Genomic DNA, 13,084 nt, shown 5'->3' with positions numbered 1-13,084 from the left:
ATGTGGTATACCTAGACTTTAGTAAGGCATTTGATACGGTCTCGCATGATATTCTTATCGATAAGATGGGGCTACTATAAGGTGGGTGCATAACTGGCTGGATAACCGGAGAAATGGTCTGAGTTAAACAGGATGAAGTTTAACAAAGACAAATGCAAAGTGCTCCACTTAGGAATTAAAAATCAATTTCACACATACAGAATGGGAAGAGACTGTCTAGGAAGGAGTACGGCAGAAAGGGATCTAGGGGTTATAGTGGACCACAAGCTAAATATGAGTCAACAGTGTGATGCTGTTGCAAAAAAAGCAAACGTGATTCTGGGATGTATTAACAGGTGTGTTGTGAGCAAGACACGAGAAGTCATTCTTCCGCTCTACTCTGCTCTGGTTAGGCCTCAGCTGGAGTATTGTGTCCAGTTCTGGGCGCCGCATTTTAAAAAAGATGTGGAGAAATTGGAAAGGGTCCAAAGAAGAGCAACAAGAATGATTAAAGGTCTTGAGAACATGACCTATGAAGGAAGGCTGAAAGAATTGGGTTTGTTTAGTTTGGAAAAGAGAAGACTGAGAGGGGACATGATAGCAGTTTTCAGGTATCTAAAAGGGTGTCATAAGGAGCAGGGAGAAAACTTGTTCACCTTAGCCTCAAAGGATAGAACCAGAAACAATGGGTTTAAACTGCAGCAAGGGAGGTCTAGGTTGGACATTAGGAAAAAGTTCCTAACTGTCAAGGTGGTTAAACACTGGAACAAATTGCCTAGGGAGGTTGTGGAATCTCCATCTCTGGAGATATTTAAGAGTAGGTTAGATAAATGTCTATCAGGGATGGTCTAGACAGTATTTGGTCCTGCCATGCGGGCAGGGGACTGGACTCGATGACCTCTCGAGGTCCCTTCCAGTCCTAGAATCTATGAATCTATGAAACAGGAAAGCCAAAAGCAACTTTGAGACAGCCAGGATTAAGGGCTACACCAGAAGGCATCAGAAGGCCTACACCCCCCTGGCCAAAAAGCAAAGGCAGTTCTTATGGAATTGTGAAACCCAGCATCGAAACTGCTCAATATGCTTTGTCCCCGGCACCCGGAAGTGGACTATCCAAAGAGACTCATAATACTAGAGTACAACTGACACCATACGGGTCTTGTTTTAGTTTCTTTGGTGGGGAATTAGTCTTTTGTTCCTCCCTTTGGTAAAGGGATGAAAGATTCTGATGTGTTGGGGAAAGGTGTTTGAGTTCCTCTCTCCAGCTAATTATCAGTGCTATGTATGGCCCTATAATGAGCTCTCTGTGAGATCACTGTGGCAGCAGGGCTTAGGTGGGGAGCTAAAAATCTTACATACAATCTCTTCCCCCATGTTAAGGAACTCCTTGTTTTCATCTCTCTTTCTCTAACAGGTTCTTCCCTTACCTCCTCCTGTCACTTTAGATTTTTTTTTCCCCACTTGCTCCCCACACCTACATTATTTTTGGCCTTTATTCTTCCCTCTTTTCTGTCTTCCTTCTCATCTGTGAGGAAATGAGGTAATAGTGTCCTCCCTTCTCTTTCTTCCTCTGCATATCTACTTGATGAATTCTCTCAAACTAACATGCTCTGCCACTGCTTTGATCTGCCTGCACTTGTTTTGTTTAACGGCTATTCTCTTTCTCCTCCTAGGACTGTTATCCCTTCTCTGCTTACCCAGAGACACAGAAAGGTCAGGAGTGACATGATAGTGAAGCAGTCTTTGGGCCTCACTTCCAGAGGTGCTGAAAATCTGTAGCGACGACTGGCTGGGGAGAAGGGTGTTCAGCACTTGTGAAAGCTAGGCCCTAGCTGGTTGAATCCTGTTGCTCCTGCTTGCCCAATAGGAAAGTTAGGAGCCTAAATACCTTTGTGGGTATGAGCCAAAGTGCTCTGTCCAGGAGCAGCTTAAAAGGTGGTTCTCTGCTGTTAGTGGATAGTGCCTTGCACCTATGACTTGTTTTTTCTCTTCTATTAGCTAGAGGGGATGATTTAGGGGCCCAAGCCTCATGCTTGAAATACTTACACTCCCTGTTCAGCAGAAGTGACTCAGCCACTCTGTCTTCAGAGGTTGAGCAACTGAACTCCATGTAGATTGTCTCTCAAAGTGAGGTTCTGCCTGCTACCTACAAGCACTGAAAAGCCCAAGTACTTTTCCATGAGAGAAAGGGGCTGTCCTCGTGTCCCTTGTGAAAACTCCAGGGGGTGTGGTAGAAACACTTAAGCAATCTCCTGTGTATATGGCTACAAGGCACTAGTCATGCTAAGTCACCAACTGTTCTCTTTCCCCCTCCTCCCCCTTTTCCCTTTCTATGCTTAGTTCTATCGCCTTCATTCCTTTTCCCTCCATCTGGCTAGGTTCCTCTTGGTAAGTGCCACCACCCTGTTCCTCCCTATATGAGGTCTTTAAACCACGATTTGAGGACTTCAATAACTCAGACATAGGTTAGGGTTTGTTACAGGAGTGGGTGGGTGAGATTCTGTGGCCTGCATTGTGCAGGAGGTCAGACTAGATGATCATAATGGTCCCTTCTGACCTTAAAGTCTATGAGTCTAGTCTCCTGCCTTCAGTGTGAGAGCTCCGCTCCTGGGATTTCTACACCACCAGGAATATTCCTACACTAGCTCGTCCTGCACTCTGAGATCTTGATGACGGGGAACTGCCTGATAGACAGGAACAGGCCCCTATCAATTCTCCAGACTCCCTGGTCTCCAAGCAGAGTGGAGGATCATCCCCCAACATGGGAGCTCAAAGGGAGGAGCGCCCATAGGACAGGTGGAGCAATTGTAGGAGTGACCTAGACTAGACCAAGTAGGACATTTTTAAACTATTCTTCTCTTATCCCTTTTTTTACTGTCTCGTTGCTCCTCTCCCACCACACAATTTGTTGCAGTGTTTCCCCTTTGCTCTCCATCCTCTGCTCCTTTTCCCTCAGTGTGTGTATATCAGGAGTTGCAAATAAGTACAGCCACCTAACACAGGAAGCAGAGGGGTGGGAGGAAAGATCCAAGGCACAGCAGCAATCTTCAGCTTCCCCTGCACGAGCAGGGATCTCTGCTCTCTCGAACTGTGAGATTCTTCTTCGAGTGCTTGCTCATATCCATTCCATTAGGTGTGTGCGCGCCGCGTGCACGATCGTCGGAAGATTTTTACCCTAGCAACACCGGCGGGTCGGCTGTGGAGCCCCCTAGAGTGGCGCCTTCATGGCGCTGAATATATACCCCAGCCGACCCGGCGCCCCCTCAGTTCCTTCTTACCGCCCCTGACGGTCGTTGGAACTGTGGAGCGCTGCTTAGCTGTTCTCCACTTTCCCTAGCTTTTCTTGTTGTATCATAGTTGTAGTTATAGTTATAGTCTTAGAGTTTGTTGTAAGTTAGTTAAGTAGTTGTAAAGTTGTTCTAAATAGTCCAGGGGGTTAAGGGGGTCGTCTCCCCCCTTTCTCCCCCGGCCGCGGGGCCGGGCTCATGCCCAACGCTCCCGGCTTCAAGCTGTGCGCCTCCTGCGCTAAACCTATGCCCACGAGCGACCCGCACGAATCTTGTCTGAAGTGCCTGGGAGAGTCACACCAGACAGACAAGTGTAAAATCTGTAAGGCCTTTCGTCCGAGAACGAAGAAGGAGCGGGACTTTCGGCTCAGGCAACTTCTGATGGAGGCGGCTCTTAGCCCGGACGCTCCTTCCACGAGCAAGGCCCCGGCACCTAGCACCTCGGTGCGCAGTGCCCCGGCGGCACCGGCTGCGACGACCACGCGAGTGGCGTCAGACAAGCCTCCCCGGCACCGGACCTCGTCGGCACCGCAGACACAGCAAGTGCCTCGGCGCCGGTCCTTATCCCCAGGGCATAAAAAAGCCCATAAGACGGGGACATCAGTGCCGAAGACGCCAGCTCCCCCAGTGTCGGGGGTAGAGCCGCGTCCACCGGTGGAGCAACGGAAACAGTTGCCTCCGGCACCGTCGACTCCGGCGCCGAGGCCGTTGAGTCCGGTGCAAATAGCGTCTCCCCCCAGGCCGGCGGTGATACAGTGCCTCCCGTCGACTCCAGAGACCTTCGCGGCGGCGAGAGACTTAATAGCTCTCACGGAGCCGGCACCGCCTCAGCCACCGGCACCGACTGCACCGTTGACTCGCCCGGTCCAGTCGAGGGGGAAACCTGCTTTGATGCGCCCACCATCACAGGGGCTGGAACCTCGGCACCGGTCCAGGTCCCGAAGCAGGTCCCCACGCCGCTCGCAGTCCCGGCGCCGAATATCGTCTCGGCACCGGTCGTACTCGCGGCCAAGATCTACTTCGCGGCACCGCTCTTCGTCTCGGCACCGCTATGATCGTCGGCACCGATCAACGTCGAGACGTAGTTCTCGGCACCGCTACGGTCGGCGCTCGACGTCGAGGGGTCGCTCCCGGCACCGGGCATACTCCAGGTCCTCGTCGAGGTCCAGATCCGACTCCCGGCACCGACGAGGTCATCGGCACCGGTCGCGGTCCCGGCACCGATCGCCGGCACCGCGCGGAGATAGATCATCTCCGGACCGGCACCGTGCGGCACCGCAACCCACCGGGATGGTTTCATCTCTCTCGGCACCGCCATGGCCGTCTAGATCGGTGTCTCGCTCCTCGGAGGACTTGTCGAGATCGGCATACCCCCCTCAAGGGCGCGCCGATGAACAAAATTTCGGCCACTGGCAGGAGATGGCAGAGGACCAATCTCATGGACCATCTCACTGGTCGTTTTGGACCCCGTGGGCATACCACCAAGAACAAGGGGCTCCAATACCATCGACCTCTCGCTCGGGTCACTCAGTTAGAAGGGCCCCAGAATCCACCATCTCTCGGCCTCCGCCAGGAGGCATGGAGGCTTCGGTGTCCACGCCACCCGACACCAGGGACCCAAGTGCAGGTGATGCCCCGGCCCAAGAGCAAGGGGATCGGGACCCCCCCTTGGATCCGGTACCACCGGAGGCATCCTCTTCCTCCTCTCCGGACGAGGCAGTGGCGGGCACTTCATGTACGGGTCCCCCTCCGATAGATCTTCGGGCTCACCAGGATCTCCTGCGTAGGATGGCCCGTAATATGGACCTGCAGGCGGAGGAGATAGTGGAGGTGCACGACCCGATCGTGAACATCCTTGGAGCAGATGCCCCATCGAGGGTGGCGTTACCTCTGATCCGCACGATCCAATCGAATGCGGATACGATATGGCAAACTCCTGCCTCCATTCCACCCACAGCGAGAGGGGTGGAAAGAAAATACTTTGTCCCCTCTAAGGACTATGGGTACTTGTACACCCACCCCCAACCGTGCTCACTGGTGGTGGAATCAGTGAATGCACGAGAGCGCCACGGCCAGCAGGCTGCAGCGCCTAAATCAAAAGAGGCTAAGCGGCTCGACCTGTTTGGCCGTAAGGTCTACTCAGCCGGAGGACTACAACTGAGAGCGGCGAACCAACAGGCGTTACTGAGCCGCTATAATTTCAACTCCTGGAACTCTATGGGGAAGTTTAAGGAGTTGATTCCCCAAGAGTCCAGGGAAGAGTTTGGAGCCATGGTAGAGGAGGGCAAGAAGGTGGCTCGGACCTCCTTGCAGGCCTCCTTGGACATTGCAGACTCAGCGGCGAGGACCCTGGCTTCGGGCATCGCTATGCGCAGGATCTCCTGGCTTCAGGTTTCGGGTTTGCCTCCGGAGCTGCAGCAAACCCTACAAGATCTGCCTTTTGAGGGGCATGGATTGTTCTCGGATAAGACGGACTCCCGCCTGCAGAGCCTCAAGGACTCGAGAACAATCATGCGCTCCCTGGGGATGCATGTTGTGGGCCCCCAGCGCAGGCCATTTAGGCCGCAACCTCAGCGCTTCTACCCCCCCCCGCCTCGTCAGAGACAAGACTCGACCCGGAGGCGAGGGCGAGGTGGTAGAAGAAGGTGGACCGGCCCTCAACCCGGCCAGAACCAGGGGCCACCTCGACCACCTTCAGGCCCCAGGCAGAACTTTTGAAGGTGCGGTCGAGGACGGCGCCCCAGTCATCCCCCAGGATCCAGCCCCCTCCTTTCGGGATCGCCTCTCCCACTTCCACCGTGCTTGGTCCCTCATAACTTCGGACCGTTGGGTCCTCCGCACGGTGGAGAGGGGATACGCTATCCAGTTTTCTTCTATCCCCCCCTCCTCCCCCCCTTCCCCGTCCCTCTTCAGGGACCCTTCTCACGAGCAACTTCTTATACAGGAAGTTTCTACGCTCCTCGCTATGGGGGCCATAGAGGAGGTTCCAGTGGAATTAAGGGGCAGGGGATTCTACTCCCGTTATTTCCTCATCCCCAAGTCCAAAGGAGGTCTGCGACCCATCTTGGACTTGCGCGGACTCAACAAATTCGTAGTAAAGTTGAAGTTCCGCATGGTCTCTCTGGGGGCCATTATCCCTTCCCTCGATCCTGGAGACTGGTTTGCCGCCCTCGACATGAAAGACGCATACTTTCACATCGCAATTTACCCGCCTCACAGACGCTTCCTGCGATTCCTAGTAAGCAAAGTGCACTATCAATTTGCAGTCCTTCCCTTCGGCCTATCCTCGGCCCCAAGAGTGTTCACGAAATGTATGGCTGTTGTGGCAGCGTACCTTCGTCGGCAAGGGATACAGGTGTTCCCGTACCTAGACGACTGGCTGGTACGCGGTCGTACCAAGGAACAAGTTCGCGCTCACGTCCACATAATAGTGCGCACATTCAACAAGTTGGGTATCCTACTCAACAAGGACAAATCCACTCTAGAGCCTACCCAGAGAATAGAATTCATCGGTGCGGTTCTAGACTCCAGACGCGCACAAGCCGTCCTGCCAGACAATCGCTTTTGCACCATCACGAGCCTCATCCAGGGACTCAAGACCTTCCCAACTACCACGGTGAGGTCGTGCCTTACCCTCCTGGGTCACATGGCTTCATGCACGTACGTAACCAGGCATGCCAGACTTCGGCTTCGCCCACTCCAGACCTGGGTGTCATCAATATACCGCCCACATCGGGACAGCCTGAATATGGTGGTCACAATCCCGAACTCGGTCCTGACCTCCCTCACATGGTGGCTAGATCACAATGTGGTTTGCGAGGGGATGCCGTTTCACGCCCCACAACCCTCTCTGCACCTGGTCACAGACGCTTCATCCCTGGGTTGGGGCGCCCATCTCAACGAGCACCATACCCAGGGCCTGTGGACTGCACCTCAGCTAGCCCTACACATCAATGTTCGGGAACTGATGGCGGTGCGCCTGGCGTGCCAGGCATTTCTCAATCTCCTACGTGGCCGCTGTGTGTTAGTTCTCACCGACAACACCACGGCCATGTTTTACATCAACAAGCAAGGAGGAGCACGTTCGTCAATTCTATGCCAAGAGGCCATTCGCCTGTGGGACTTCTGCATCGCCCACTCAATCCATCTCACGGCATCGTTCCTCCCTGGAGTCCAGAACACTCTGGCGGACCGGCTCAGCAGGTCCTTTCAAACGCACGAGTGGTCTATCCGTCCGGACATTATACATTCCGTCTTCCAGAAGTGGGGGTTTCCCCACATAGACCTGTTTGCATCTCGAGACAACAGGAAGTGCCACGTGTTCTGCTCCCTGCAAGGTCGAGCTCCGGGCTCCCTCTCGGATGCGTTTCTCCTTCCCTGGAAAGACCACCTGTTTTATGCCTTCCCTCCGTTTCCTCTGGTCCACAAGGTACTGCTCAAATTGCGCAGAGACCAGGCACAGGTAATTCTGATCGCTCCAGCGTGGCCGAGACAACATTGGTACACCACGCTGTTGGAACTCTCGGTTCGGACACCGATCCCGCTTCCGTTGTATCCGGATCTCATCACGCAGAACCACGGCCGGCTGCGTCACCCCGACCTGCAATCACTCCACCTCACGGCGTGGCTGCTCCATGGTTCACCCAGGCAGAGCAACAGTGTTCTCACTCTGTCCAACAGATTCTGCTGAGCAGTAGGAAGCCCTCAACACGGACCACATACTTGGCCAAGTGGAAGCGGTTCTCCTGTTGGTGCGAACAGCGAGCCACGTCCCCGTTGCACGCACCTATCCCTCTCATTTTGGAATATCTCCTCTCCCTAAAACAGCAAGGGTTGGCGATATCTTCAATTAGAGTTCACCTGGCCGCTATATCGGCCTTCCATCCAGGGGAACTCGCGTCCTCGGTATTCTCTAACCCGATGGTCGTTAGATTCCTCAAGGGCTTAGACCGGATGTACCCACAACAACGTCACCCCGTTCCGACGTGGGACCTCAACCTGGTTCTCTCCAAGCTCACAGGTCCTCCATTCGAGCCACTGGCCACCTGTTCACTTCTGTACCTGTCCTGGAAGACAGCCTTCCTCGTAGCCATCACCTCAGCAAGGCGCGTTTCTGAACTCAGGGCGCTTACATCCGAGCCCCCTTACACAGTTTTCCATAAGGATAAAGTGCAGCTCCGCCCACATCCTGCCTTTCTCCCTAAGGTGGTTTCTCCATTTCATATCAACCAGGATATATTTCTCCCGGTTTTTCACCCTAAACCACATGCTTCTCGCCAGGATCAACGTTTGCATTCCCTGGACGTACGCAGGGCCCTGGCCTTCTACATTGACCGCACAAGGCCCTTTAGAAAGACGACGCAACTCTTCGTTGCAGTGGCTGACCGAATGAAAGGCTCACCGGTCTCCTCACAACGCCTATCCTCCTGGATTACGTCTTGCATCCGGACTTGCTATGACCTGGCAGGTGTCTCAGCACCGCACCTCACCGCTCACTCCACGAGGGCCCAAGCGTCCTCGACGGCTTTCCTGGCGCAAGTTCCGATCCAGGACATTTGTAGAGCTGCGGTTTGGTCGTCAGTCCACACGTTTACAGAACACTATGCACTAGTGCAGCAGTCCAGGGACGATGCTGCCTTTGGATCAGCGGTTTTGCACACAGCAATGTCTCACTCCGACCCCACCGCCTAAGTTGGGCTTGGGAGTCACCTAATGGAATGGATATGAGCAAGCACTCGAAGAAGAAAAGACGGTTACTCACCGTTGTAACTGTTGTTCTTCGAGATGTGTTGCTCATATCCATTCCAAACCCGCCCTCCGTCCCCACTGTCGGAGTAGCCGGCAAGAAGGAACTGAGGGGGCGCCGGGTCGGCTGGGGTATATATTCAGCGCCATGAAGGCGCCACTCTAGGGGGCTCCACAGCCGACCCGCCGGTGTTGCTAGGGTAAAAATCTTCCGACGATCGTGCACGCGGCGCGCACACACCTAATGGAATGGATATGAGCAACACATCTCGAAGAACAACAGTTACAACGGTGAGTAACCGTCTTTTCCTTTGTTTCCCACCTGTTACCCAAGCCCCATGTCGCTCGCCTCTATACAGGCAGCAATAGCTCTGAGCATCAAGCCAGCCCCACTCCCCTTCCTGTCCTCAATGGCCTGTCACTGAGCTATCCAGAAACAGCAGCTTCCCCCCACTGCGTATCCCAGCACCCTTCTGAGGGTGGCCTGTTATGCCCAGCTTCCCCCGAGATGCCGCTACTTGAGCAGGATCAGCAGGGAGAAGACCTCAGTCTCCAGAACACAGGAGACCTACACTTCGCCATTGTCCATCCATCTGGAACCTCCTCCTGATCTTTGCTTCAGAGCTCTTACTGCTCTAATGCTTTGGTCTCTCTCTTGGAACTAACTACTGTTGTGATTGCCATTCATGTATTCCCTTTGTTACCACTCCGGCCAAGCCAATGTAATCATGCCACCTGTTCTTGTCCGCCTTCACACTCTTCCCCCTCCAGGCCCCTTCCCCATCACCCCATCTCTCTTCCTCTCCTATGCTGCATTGCCCAACAGCAATGTGAAAGAAAAGGAGAGTGTAAAAAGTTCTCACAATAATTAAAGTCTGTAGGAGCAAGTTCTCAGCTGTTTTAAATAGGTGTGGTTCTATTGACTGAAATTGTTTTACCCATTTACACAGCAGAAAATTAGGCTTTGTTTATAGCCATGAATATTTACAAAAAAAAGCTAACCTACACAACATCCCATTAAACCCAAAGCAAACATAAGTAATCACGTAGTCTTGTAGTAACCTTTGTCCGTTTTCCCCTGAAGCCCATGCTCCTTTGTGATCACTTGTCATATTAAAGAACTTACAATTAAGTTCTGGGACATTGGGAATGGACTACATCCACCCTGATTGAATTGGCCCTGTCAACACTGGTTCTCGACTTGCAAAGTAATTCCCTGCTCTCCATGTGTCAGTATATAATGCCTGCATCTGTAACTTTCACTCTATGCATCCGAAGAAGTGAGGTTTTTACCCACGAAAGCTTATGCCCAAATAAATCTGTTAGTCTTTAAGGTGCCACCAGACTCCTAGTCATTTAATTGTTCTATAAATTACTGTACAAATCATAGGATGCTGTATAAATATTACCTTAATTAAATCATATAGATTGCTGCCTCATAGCTAGGGTTATGCAGTTTAAATAAATACCAACATCCAGTAGGCAAACATTGTAAAATACTACACAAAGCAGTTTTGAGAGGATGATGCCTATGCAGAGAGTGCATGACTAAGCTGACAATGTGGAACGAAAATGCTCAATACAAACTTTCTGAAAAGAAAAGTATTGCAGGACCCACAAAAAGAGAACAGAACGCTCAGTTACAAAGGGTGTAAAACAACCTGCAGCCACTGCCTCAATACTGCCAGTAATTCAGTATACCAAAGGGGCTTTTATTGAATATGCATACCTAACTTAAAGGCTAAAAAGCCACAGTCTACACAGATCAGCTAGAACTGGGCGGCGGGAGGGGAGGAGAAAAGCTCAAAAAAGGATTTGGGGGAAGGGGATGGATATTAGGTGAAAACTTAACTATGAGCAGCTGATTTTGCAGCCATGTCAGGGTATTTGAATGAACTGGAATAGTATCAGGCGTATATAGGATCTGCATATCCAGCATAGACCACCACAGCAAAGGGCCAATTATTGCTGTTGTGCTCTGCAAGTCCCTGGTGGCAAGCAAGTTTCTCAACACTAAGGTGTCTGAGGAAGGCATTGCAGGTCTTGTTATTCATTTGTACCAGGGTCCTCAACAGATCCTTCTCAGGACCAAATGCTAGCAGGTTAGGGTGGAATCAAACAGTGATTCGGGCCTTAAAAAAACAAACTCACCTCAAGAATGAGCACGGGAGAGAAACCTATACAGACGCGACTAAAAGGAAGTCACTGTGCTCTGAGAATGAAAAGCAGGAGGTGGTTCAAGGATTTACTGAGGTTCAGAATGCTCCGAAACACTTCCGTTTAGTCTCCCTGACCATCTGGGAGTCACCACGTTTTAGGCCTGACCGCGTGGTAACCCATCCCAACAGCAAACGGAGTCAAAGATGGGTGTGTTAAAAGTACAGTGGCATAACTAGACACAATGCTTAATTTGTAATGAAAGAGGTGCTGGGGCTCACGCAATATTTTTACTTTCATAACTGACGCAGCAAACCCAGAAGTGCCGGGCTGTGAACTGCCAAGTCTAGAGGTGCAGGGGCTCAGCCCTGGCAAATATTAAACCCTGATTAGATACCAGCATTTCAGACAAAACGCACCCGTAAGTGGCTTGGATTCAAGTGAATTCACTGTAATTTTCCTAACCAATCTGGACAAGAAATGAAGCGTCCCCACCCCTCTTTTGCATTTCAGTCCTGAAATCACATTGCCAACGATGCATTCAAGAGACAGATTTTCCCCAACAACCCCCAGCAGGATTTGCAAAACCCTGGCTCAGTTAAAGCATGTCTAAGCCTGCAAATAGAACTCCTGCCAGACGCCTGCGCTGTGATTAACAGGCATAAAGCTACAGTTTGATAAGAGCATTTAGCAGAAAGAGAGAGAGGAAAAGATCCTGTTCCTACCAGATCCTCTGCCTCGGCCCGAAGAGAGAAGCAGAATTCCTGCTCTGCTGGAGACACCCCTGCCCTGGCTGCCACAGGCCCCTCCTCCTGCCTGCTATAGCTGTGTCTAAGTGGTGGAGAGCAGTCAAGTGCCCCGCAGAGCCGCTCCCCCAGGGAGGGAGGGTGGCTGAGGGAAGCGAAGCGAAGCACAGCGCAGCTGGCTCTGGCTGCAGAGCTCTCTTGGCAGCTCTAGTGGGGCCCTGTTCAGGCTTGCCCACTGTCTCACATTAGCAAGTGGGGTTTTCCTAGTAACAGCGTCCCTCACCTGCTTAATGTCAGTGGAATCGATTGACGCATGACTATGGCTCAGAGGGAGGCATCATGACACACTCTTAAAGGCACAGGCTGATGGAGCCATTGCAGTACATGATTCCTGCAGCGTATGGCACAGATTAGCTGCAGGCTTGTCTGTCCCTGCTGCCCCTTCGCTCTCCTAATCCTTCCTTGGCTACTGCTACCCAGCTTCTAGCACCTGACTTACTAAAGAACTCATACAGAGATAAACAGGCCACCCTTTAGCCTGTCTCACAGTTTCAGTGGTAAGTGCACCTATCTTCTCCCTCCATCTCCGTCATCCCTCAAGGGCACCCACTTAAAGTTTCCAGTTCCCAGCTGTCACCTCTCTTGAGCAGAGATCTGGATCTCTCTCCCTCCTTGACTGGGGTTTTAAGGCTGCACAGCTCTCTGATCTGTGATATCCCCAGCAACCCAGTCTGCCCAAAGCCAGCACCTGTGCTTTGCACTCTCTCCGAAGCCTATGACCAGTGTATTGCCTGCAGTTACGAGTTATCACACAGCTCTTTCAAAACAAGCACCTTTATTCTTTAGGTAAAAGCATTAGATACAAAACATTAAAACAATAAACAGATTTAAACCCATATTAAACATACCTGGCCAACATCCCTTTCAACCCTTCAGCAAGGGTTGGCGCCTCTCCTTAGATAGAGAACCATGTATATTTGGTGACTTAAAATGATGGTCATGCATCAATTCAAGCTCATCCTTTTATACCAAAAGCCCTTTCTTTGTTTCCTAGTCTCTGGAAAACACAGTATGGAGCCAGTATGTGCAAACCACCCCAAGGAGTGGTGCCTCTCCAGAGTTGTTTACAATCTCAGGGATAATCACCCCCTACAGTTTTAATCTCTGTAG

General features: G+C 51.9%; 1 protein-coding gene across 2 annotated transcripts in view; it reads right to left on the bottom strand.

The window, feature by feature from the left end:
- The window catches only part of RNH1 (ribonuclease/angiogenin inhibitor 1), a 102,671-nt gene that overhangs the window by 72,973 nt on the left and 16,614 nt on the right, over window positions 1–13,084 (bottom strand). The window contains exon 1 of one of the 2 annotated variants that reach the window (XM_065591984.1): window positions 11,894–12,385. The exons of the other annotated variant lie outside the window; for it this stretch is intronic. The gene's annotated coding sequence lies outside the window, so the exon portion shown is untranslated. Of the gene's footprint in view, window positions 1–11,893; window positions 12,386–13,084 lie in introns of those variants that run through there. 2 annotated transcript variants of the gene reach the window in all.

The sequence above is a fragment of the Chrysemys picta genome, chromosome 4, assembly GCF_011386835.1.
Source record: "Chrysemys picta bellii isolate R12L10 chromosome 4, ASM1138683v2, whole genome shotgun sequence".
Classification (NCBI taxonomy): Eukaryota; Metazoa; Chordata; order Testudines; family Emydidae; genus Chrysemys; species Chrysemys picta.
The sequence above is the reverse complement of the archived record's forward strand: the minus strand, read 5'-3'. Positions and strand labels throughout refer to the sequence as shown.